Genomic DNA, 9,720 nt, shown 5'->3' on the forward strand with positions numbered 1-9,720 from the left:
ACAAGGACATGACACACCCACACAAGCTGGCCTACACCTGCCTGAGCACCACTGTTTGGCCTGCTTGTGTTTGATATGCTGCCTAAGTAGCTGCATCTAGGTCTACTCCCTTATGAAAAAAGAACATGAAATCACAATTTAAGGCGTCAGCATGCTTCAGTTCGGCTGGCGTCTAGCCAAACTCGTGCTCACCTAGCCTTCGCTTGAAAAATGGTAATAGTACTGTTTGTCCATTTTGAGATGCCATTTAGAGATGCCTCAAAATAGTCCGAATTCATCTAAGATAACTCAAGAAATCTGTCATTAATTTTGCCGTTTTTGCCAAGGAGTACTTAGTCGCACAATTTTACATCTAAGACGTTTGGTGCAGTATTTCTCAATGAAAACATGTGCATGAAAATGAGCCGTCTCTCGTTGAACGACAACAAAGACTTCACTGCAGAATCCCTACTGCTGACCAATCACCGACGAAGGTGCATAGACTTCGGCTACCGACTTCGGCTTGCCTCGAGAAAAATGTTTTGCGTGCCCGAACAGCTGAAAAAACTCTTACCAAAGTCCAAAACGTTGTCATAATATAAGCACAAACTCTTCCAAACCGTTTCAGCTGGGAAGCATGCGGAAGCCTTTAGACTGCCTAGTTGTGTTGTGCTTGTGTTTCCAATAGCCTACTGTTACAACAGACAAAGACGTTTGTTGTACAACATGTCGATCATGTCCATTGTACAACATCTTCGAAGTTTGTAGACTACACCAGACAAAGATGTGCGATCATGGCCGCGGGGAGGAGGGGGAAACGTCAGAAGGGTGGTCAGCAGCTATGTAAATAATCTACGTAGAGAATCCCTCACATGTGCAGGACCTCTCGGACCTTTAGGTGTCAGGAAGAAAAGTCTGGGAAAAGTCGGATCTGCAGCCACTCCGTTTAAGATAACCCTTTCTACAGTCTATCATAAAGGACCGTATCACATAAACACTCCAGCCAACCTCTGACCCCTAAACACACATCACAAATACACACCTACACACCCTAAACACACACTTACAGTAAGTACACGTTTCAACAGGCTTGAATGGCTGCTCTGTTCTCTCGTTCAACAGTATAATAATGTGAACTGTATCCCCTGTTGATTTAACTGTGATTACAGTTCAAGTCTGCATTCTCCAGTTACATGTCATCTCTTCAATATAAAGATCTGGACACGTCTCATACTAGAGTTACTGGCTACAGGTGCAGGTATGTCTTTGATTGTTGAAAACACACACAGATCTTTGACGGGAATGAGATCAGACGCATAGCTGGAGAATCACGTCACTGGTGAAAGAATGGAACTGATACCAGACTACCCTGTTTATCCCCGGGCACACACACACGGTTGAGGTTGGACATAGCAGGGTCTGTTGCGTGTAGCGTTGGCAGGAAATAGCATGGAGGTGGGCTGTCTGGTCTCGGGCCCACAGCTCTGGAGCCTCTATCTCGCCAGCCAGTCTGAACACCACTGTGTGTGTGTGTGTGTTGTCCTTGCTTTAGTGCACACACACACACACACACACACACACACACACACACACACACACACACACACACACACACACACACACACACCCCTGGGACTCATTCGATTTACAACCACTCTCCTTCTATCATCTCTCTCTTTTCCACTTTCTCTCTGATGCTCGCTACATACTTTCCCACTGGAGGGAGAGGGAGGGAGGGAGAGGGAGGGAGAGGGAGGGAGGGAGAGGGAGGGAGGGAGAGGGAGGGAGAGGGAGGGAGGGAGAGGGAGGGAGAGGGAGGGAGGGAGAGAGGGAGAGGGGGGAGAGGGAGGGAGAGGGAGGGAGGGAGAGAGGGAGAGGGAGGGAGGGAGGGAGGGAGGGAGGGAGGGAGGGAGGGAGGGAGGGAGGGAGGGAGGGAGGGAGAGCGAGGGAGAGCGAGGGAAAGGGAGGGAGAGGGAGGGCGAGGGAGGGAGAGGGAGGGAGAGCGAGGGAGAGGGAGGGAGAGGGAGGGCGGGGGAGGGAGAGGGAGGGAGAGGGAGGGAGGGCGAGGGAGAGGGAGGGCGAGGGAGAAAAAGAGAAAGACGCAGAAAGGAGTGGGGGATGGAGGGAGGGTGACAAAGTTTAGTCCTGGAACTGTCTAGAGAAGACTGAGAGTTGAGAAAGAGTTCTAAAAGTCAGCCATGGGGGAGAGATGGATGGAGGTGGAGAGGGTGGATACTGGACGAAAGAGAAAGAGGGAAAGAGAATGGAGAAAGAAAGGGGGGAGAGGGGTGGTCATATTCTCCCTGAGGAGGGCCTCCCTCCCTCCTCTTCCCTCCCTCCCTCCATCTGTTATCATATGTTAAAGTACTTAGCTCTGCTAGCACCGGTCATTGTGTTCAACTGTGACACTCACTAACTACACAAACACACAAACAGACTTCTTGCTCTCTATCTCTCTCCAACTTTCTTTCTTTCTCTCTCCCTCTCTCTTCCTCTTATCTTCATAACTATTTCATCTGTTTCAGATACGCATGGTCCACCCACATTCACCACTAAAATGTCAACACACACACACACCAACACACACACCAACACACACACCAACACACACACCAACACACACACACACCAACACACGGCCTGTCAGTCAGTCTGGTAAAGAACTCATTCTCACCACTAAAATGTCAACACACACTCACAAAAGCTCAGAATCCCTTTTCCCATCTCTCTCGGTTACTACAGAGAACAAAGAAATGTCCTATAGAGTGACGAGGCCCCATCCACACAAATGGCCCCCATTTACCGAAAGCTTAGCAATAAATCCCGACATCAGCATTGACCCTAAGGCCGGTGTTCAATCGATTGTAGAGGATAGTTTCCAGATAGTCTTTATTTACACAGCAGCAGCACTTCTCAAAGCGCTCTCCGGAAAGACAATTTACTGATTTGAGGCCAGAGGGAAAAATAACAATAAAACATTTTTAGCTTCGGTCTAAAATACTCCTCCTGAATTCCTCTCCCATTCATGCTGTCACTGAGCCACTAACACACACACTACACTACACTAACACACACACACTACACTACACTAACACACACACACTACACTACACTAACACACACACACTACGCTAACACACATACACTACACTACACACTGACACACTACACTACACTAACACACACACACTACGCTAACACACATACACTACACTACACACTGACACACTACACTACACTAACACACACACACTACACTACACACTAACACACACTACACACACTACACTACACTAACACTACACTACACACACTACACTATACAATGGAGTAGTTCTTCTCTCTCACTTTCTGTATTTCACTTCATCCTTCGGCTCTCTCTCTCTCTCTCTCTCTCTCTCTCTCTCTCTCTCTCTCTCTCTCTCTCTCAATTCAATTCAATTCAAGGGGTTTTATTGGCATGGGAAACATATGTTTACATTGCCAAAGCAAGTGAAATAGACAATAAACAAAAGTGAAATAAACAATATAAAATGAACAGTAAAAATTACACTCACACAAGTTCCAAAGGAATAGAGACATTTCTAATGTTATATTATGTCTATATACAGTGTTGTAACGATGTGCAAATAGTTAAAGTACAAAAGGGAAAATAAATCAACATAAATATGGGTTGTATTCTCTCTCTCTCTCTCTCTGTCATCTTCTGCCACTGCTGGATGAATGCCTGATCCAGGATAGTGTGGCAGTGCGTTCATGTGAGTGTGTGCATGTGTGTGTGCACGCCAGTGTGTGTGTGTGTACCGGACAGACGGACAAAGAGAGCCAGTGTATAGGAGGAAATTGGCCACTGAGGACAGCTATTAACTCATTACACACACACACGCACACACGCACACACGCACATTCCAGAGGCAACAGATCCCAGTGCTGTCAAAGCGACAATGAGGCCAGTCAATGAGATGGGAATCAATCTATTGCTCTCTCTCCCTCTCTCTCGCTCCCTTTCTCCCTCTCTCTCTCTCTCTCTCCCTCTCTCTCTCTCTCTCCCTCTCTCTCGCTCCCTTTCTCTCTCTTTCTCTCTCTTTCTCACAGCCTTTCCACTTGTTGTGTCGTCATTGTAACCAATCTCAAGGTACATACACCAGTGTTCAGGGGCGTAGGTAAGTGTGTATGTGAGTGTGTTCAGGGGTGTAGGCAAGTGTGTATGTGAGTGTGTTCAGGGGCGTAGGCCAGTGTGTATGTGAGTGTGTTCAGGGGCGTAGGCCAGTGTGTATGTGAGTGTGTTCAGGGGTGTAGGCCAGTGTGTATGTGAGTGTGTTCAGGGGTGTAGGCCAGTGTGTATGTGAGTGTGTTCAGGGGTGTAGGCCAGTGTGTATGTGAGTGTGTTCAGGGGCGTAGGCCAGTGTGTATGTGAGTGTGTTCAGGGGCGTAGGCCAGTGTGTATGTGAGTGTGTTCAGGGGCGTAGGCCAGTGTGTATGTGAGTGTGTTCAGGGGTGTAGGACAGGTTGACTGCAGGGGAAAGTCCAGACAGGAGAACTCTTATCACAGGGAGTCTCTCTCTCTCTCACACACACACACACACAGAAGGACTTAACTCATTAGAGCTGCCCTGACTTGAACTGAAGGGTGTGTGTCCAAATGTCCTTGTTCTCTCACCAATTACATCTCACACACACTAACACATCTTTAGACCTGCTCAATAGATGAATCACGCATGAGTGTGTGTGTTTGTGTCTCAGCAATATGGAAACAGTCTCGCTATCCTCCGTCACCTACGGCTGAAATGGACACGCTCCAACTCAAACACACACACACACAGACACACACACACAGACACACAACACACAACACACACACACAACGCACACACCCAGACACACACACACAGACACACACACTGCCCAGAGCAACAACTGTCTGTGAAAAGACGCACCTCTATAAAGAACTGTGAGAAATCTGGACCCTAACAAGCACTTTTCCAAAACACACACACACTCTCACCAACAGAACACACTCTCTAATACACCACAAGGCCACAGTGGGATAAGGGTGGGCAATGTTGTCTGAATGTTATATCACATCATAACTCTTATAGTACTGGTATATAACAGTATCTTTATTTCAGAATCCCAGTAGTGATTATCTGAATAGTCATTCCCCCACAGCAATACATCCCCAGTCTCCTCCCCTGCCTCTGTGGTCTGGCTGACTGTGTGTGTGTGTGTGTTTGTTTGAGTCGCACACGCACACACCACAGCCCTGCCAGAGTGGTCTCTGTGGCAGTCCAAGCGTCGGTCTATCCAGCCAGGGTCGAGTTACGGCTTTACCAGATCTCTGATTCACACACACACACACACTTTCAAACACACACACACCCCAAAGCCACGTCCACTCACAGAACTATACAGCAAAATCTAGATAGCACAAAATTAGCATTATGGGAGTGTATGCGTGTGCATGTGTGTGTGTGTGTGTGTGTTCCAGGTCTATTCTGGGAGAATTCCAGAGGGGAGACCCTGTGACTGACTCCTCCCCCCAGGAACTAACAGGATGTATCACAGGGTGACAGAGAAGCACCTCCATTACATAAGGCATCATGTCAGATCTATTCATGACATTTCTATCTGCTACATTCAGTCTCAGTAAGTAGCCTTGTCTGAGCCAGTACAGCAGGAGCCTATCTCCTATTCTGTAGGAAAGCAGCTTGATCTTGGTTACCCCTAAGCCTCAGAAACAGGCTTCTAACTAGACAGGATTTTGGAAGCCTGGCCACGCGAGACTAGTTTACGCCCCAATCCATCTCCTTGGTTCATGCTGACTGCCAAGCAAAGAGGCATTGGGTCCCATTTTGAGAGTCTTTGGTATAACTCAACAGGGGATTGAACCCCCAACCTTCCAATCTCAGGGCGGACACTTGGAGTCCACTCACCTGGTGTCCCAGGTCTGAATCCCTGATTATGAGTGAAGGATGAAAACCTCCAGGTCTGTGTTGAGAAAGGACCTCTAGGGAAAGATGGGAGGGATATTCTCTGTCTGTCGCACATTATTTGAAGGCTACCTACAAAAGGACTTCCTAACACATTTATAACCCATAACACATTCATAAGCAGTGTCAATGTCAACCAACTCTCTATTAAATGATTATGCAGTGCTTATGTATGGTTATCAACGTGTTTAGGAATCCTTATGTAGGTAGCTCGGTGCCCTACCAACAGTGTTACAAAATAGTCTAACATGGCAAAATATAAGCAACAACTAAGATATTCCGTTTTTGCCTGTATATTCAGTGCATCAAATGGGCACTTTGCTACGTTCAGTAGGGCACGATATATAGTCTACTGTCATGCAGATTAGAATAGAAACTAACATGTGTGTCATTATTGGTCAAGTTCAGGTAGAAATCCGTTTCAAAACGTCTTAGTTTAGTAGAGGTTATCCCCCCGCCCATCCCAACCCAAACCAATGATCCAGCACTATCAGAGCACACTCTCACACCCACACACCAACTCAAGCGGCATTATAGCCAATGGAAGTAGCCTAGCCTACAACCAACACTGCGACTCGACTCAACTATCAACAAAAACTTGCAAAACACACACATTTTAACTGCCTCCCGCGGTTCTCACACACTGCGATCAGTAAAACTCGGCTCGTACCGAAAATACTGCAAATAAGATATAACGCACGCGTAGCCTACCTTTTCTTTTATCCCTTTCGCTCTTTTTTTTTATTTCCCCTCGTGTCCTCCGTCACGACCGGTCGTTCAGCTCCACATATCGCCCGCGATAGGTAGAATCCTAAAAGCCTTTCGCTCTCCGCTTCCGCCAGAGAAGAACAGACCGTGATTTGGTGTTGTCGGTCCGTTCCGCCAGAGAAGAACAGAACGTGATTTGGTGTTGTCGGTGGAGCGAGCTGAGCGTCAGCAGCGTCTCCACTGGGGCTCGAGCTGTTCGGTGTGTGTGTGTGTGTGTGTGTGTGGTATTGTGTGTCAGTGTGAGAGAGAGGGGGAGAGAGAGAGACAAGTGACAGCTCCTGGAGAGAACGAGCAGCATGCCCGTGAGCAAACTGGGGCGGGAATTTGTATGGAGTGACACGCACGCATACACATATTAACCCATTTAATATATATATTGACCTGTCAATGAGTCACACTGAGTCAGAGCTCAGAGATTAGGGCAGGCTATATTCTTGTCGAAGTAGGCCAGGCTACATTAGTTTTTTTGTGTATGATGTGCTTTGTGTTGTGTTATTGTATTATTGAACCGTGTGTGTGCGTGTGTGGGTGTGTGCGCGTGCATGCGTGTGTGTGTATGGCGGTGGGGCTATAAATTAGCTATCATACAGCATCATCCTCTTTCTGTTTAAATCTCATTATCATCTCAAACATATATTTGAATTTTATAATCTACCTGAAATTAACCCCTTTAACACCTGACAGGCTCACAATGTCTGTTGCTATGGGAACCAGCCAGGTATACATCTCTGTTACTATAGAAACCAGGTACCTCAAAGTTATATTCATATATAAGCCAACAACTATATCTCAAACACACACACACACACATTTCTGATACACACGCACACCTCTAATACACACACACACACCTTGGATCCTTCTCCAAATCCCTACTGGAATGTGGCTCCTATAACCAAATCAGTGGTCACAAGGCGCATCAATGACACACAGGGTGTGTGTATGTCCGTGTGTGTGTGTGTGTGTGTGTGTGTGTGTGTGTGTGTATGGGCAGTAACGTGGTCTTCCCACACTACAGTAAAAATAAACATTGAGGCTCAATTAAGGGAGCCAGTCAGACTTCCGAACACTAGAAGAGATGTCAACACAGTAACAGAGGTGGTTCAGTGAACTATGGTTGCGTGAAAACCTTGCCTGACACCTGATGACTTGTGTTAGCTCCCCACGGTAATAACTACGTACAATTGGCCCAGCGTCGTCCGGGTTTGGCCCGTGTAGGTCGTCATTGTAAATAAGAATTTGTTCTTAACTGACTTGCCTAGTTAAATAAAGGTAAAATCAAATCAAATAAAAATAAGAGAGTAGGTCCCCCATCCCATCCCTGTCTTGACCTGGTCTCATACCAGGAACGCTCTGCACAACAAGTGTCCCTGGTCGTCTTCAAACACAAACACACACTGTACGGTTTAACTGACTGATCTGTCAGCATTATACAGTACATTCACTGCCTTCCTGTCCTCTCCCTTTGCCCACGACCCCTGTGTGTGTGTGTGTGTGTGTGTGTGTGTGTGTGTGTGTGTGTGTGTGTGTGTCTAAGCTCCTGCTGAAAGCAACAGATGCCAGAAATACAGCGTCACTCACACAAACATGCAGATGGGCAAGGACGACCAGGTCACACACACACACACAGCTCAAGGAGGGTGTGTATGTATCCTCCCTACAGGCAGACCCTTGGTCATTTTGAACAGTTTCGGACAGAGATAAACATCTCTCTCTCCATCCTTTTTCTCTCTCTATCTATCTATCTATCTATCTATCTATCTATCTATCTATCTATCTATCTATCTATCTATCTATCTATCTATCTATCTATCTATCTATCTATCTATCTATCTATCTATCTATCTATCTATCTATCTATCTATCTCTCTCTCTCTCTATCTCTCTCTCTCTCTCTCTCTCTCTCTCTCTCTCTGTATGTATCTACCTACCTACCTACCTACCTACCTACCTACCTACCTACCTACCTACCTACCTACCTACCTACCTACCTACCTACCTACCTACCTACCTACCTACCTACCTACCTACCTACCTACCTACCTACCTACCTACCTACCTACCTACCTACCTACCAAGCCACCCACCCACCCACCTATCTACCTAACCCCCCCACCCACCCATCTATCTATCTATCTATCTATCTATCTATCTATCTATCTATCTATCTATCTATCTATCTATCTATCTATCTATCTATCTATCTATCTATCTATCTATCTATCTATCTATCTATCTATCTATCTATCTATCTATCTATCTATCTATCTATCTATCTATCTATCTATCTATCTATCTATCTATCTATCTATCTATCTATCTATCTATCTCTATCTATCTCTATCTCTATCTCTCCACTGTTTACTCTCTTTCCCCTTTATGTCAGTCCTCTCTGTGTTTTGGTCAGTTAATTAATTAGTTTGTTAGTTAATTTGTGATTTAGTTTGTTACATTAGTACACTGCTTATCATTATTGACTGACTTAGGTAACATTGCTGTACCTGAACATTCATACCAATGAAGTTGAGTTTAATTGAACTGAGGGGTTCTCTGCTTCCTGTATTACCCTGTTATCCCCAACAACAGCTGCCTCTCATCAGTGTCACCATGACAACAGAAGGGAGGAGAGAGAGGGGAATGAGTGTGAGAAAGAGAGAAAGAGAGGGAGAGAGAGAGGGGGGGGGAGAGAGAGAGAGGGAGAGAGGGAGAGAGAGGGTGTGAAACTAGGTTTAACAGCCTATCTGTTGGCTTCGGTTTGTGGGGCGCTTAACTGCAGGGGTCCTCTGTAGCTCAATTGGTAGAGCATGGCACTTGTAACGCCAGGGTAGTGGGTTCGATCCCCGGGACCACACATACGTAAAAATGTATGCGCACATGACTGTAAGTCGCTTTGGATAAAAGCGTCTGCTAAATGGCATATTATGATTTATTTTTACAGGGAGAGGGAGGGGCATAGCCGTGGGAAGTAGGGGTGCTGAGGGTG

The 9,720-nt window shown here is 46.2% G+C and overlaps 1 protein-coding gene across 1 annotated transcript in view; it reads right to left on the minus strand.

Moving 5' to 3' along the window:
* Positions 1 to 6,940, minus strand: part of LOC311123530 (serine/threonine-protein phosphatase 2A regulatory subunit B'' subunit alpha-like) — a gene marked incomplete at its 3' end in the record, with an annotated part of 28,479 nt that extends 21,539 nt beyond the window's left edge. The window contains exon 1 of the mRNA XM_084197778.1: positions 6,681 to 6,940. The remainder of the gene's footprint in view (positions 1 to 6,680) is intronic.
* Between the last annotated feature and the right edge of the window lie 2,780 nt (positions 6,941 to 9,720).

Source organism: Coregonus lavaretus, assembly GCF_964263955.1.
Source record: "Coregonus lavaretus genome assembly, contig: HAP1_SCAFFOLD_1883, whole genome shotgun sequence".
NCBI classification, from domain to species: domain Eukaryota; kingdom Metazoa; phylum Chordata; class Actinopteri; order Salmoniformes; family Salmonidae; genus Coregonus; species Coregonus lavaretus.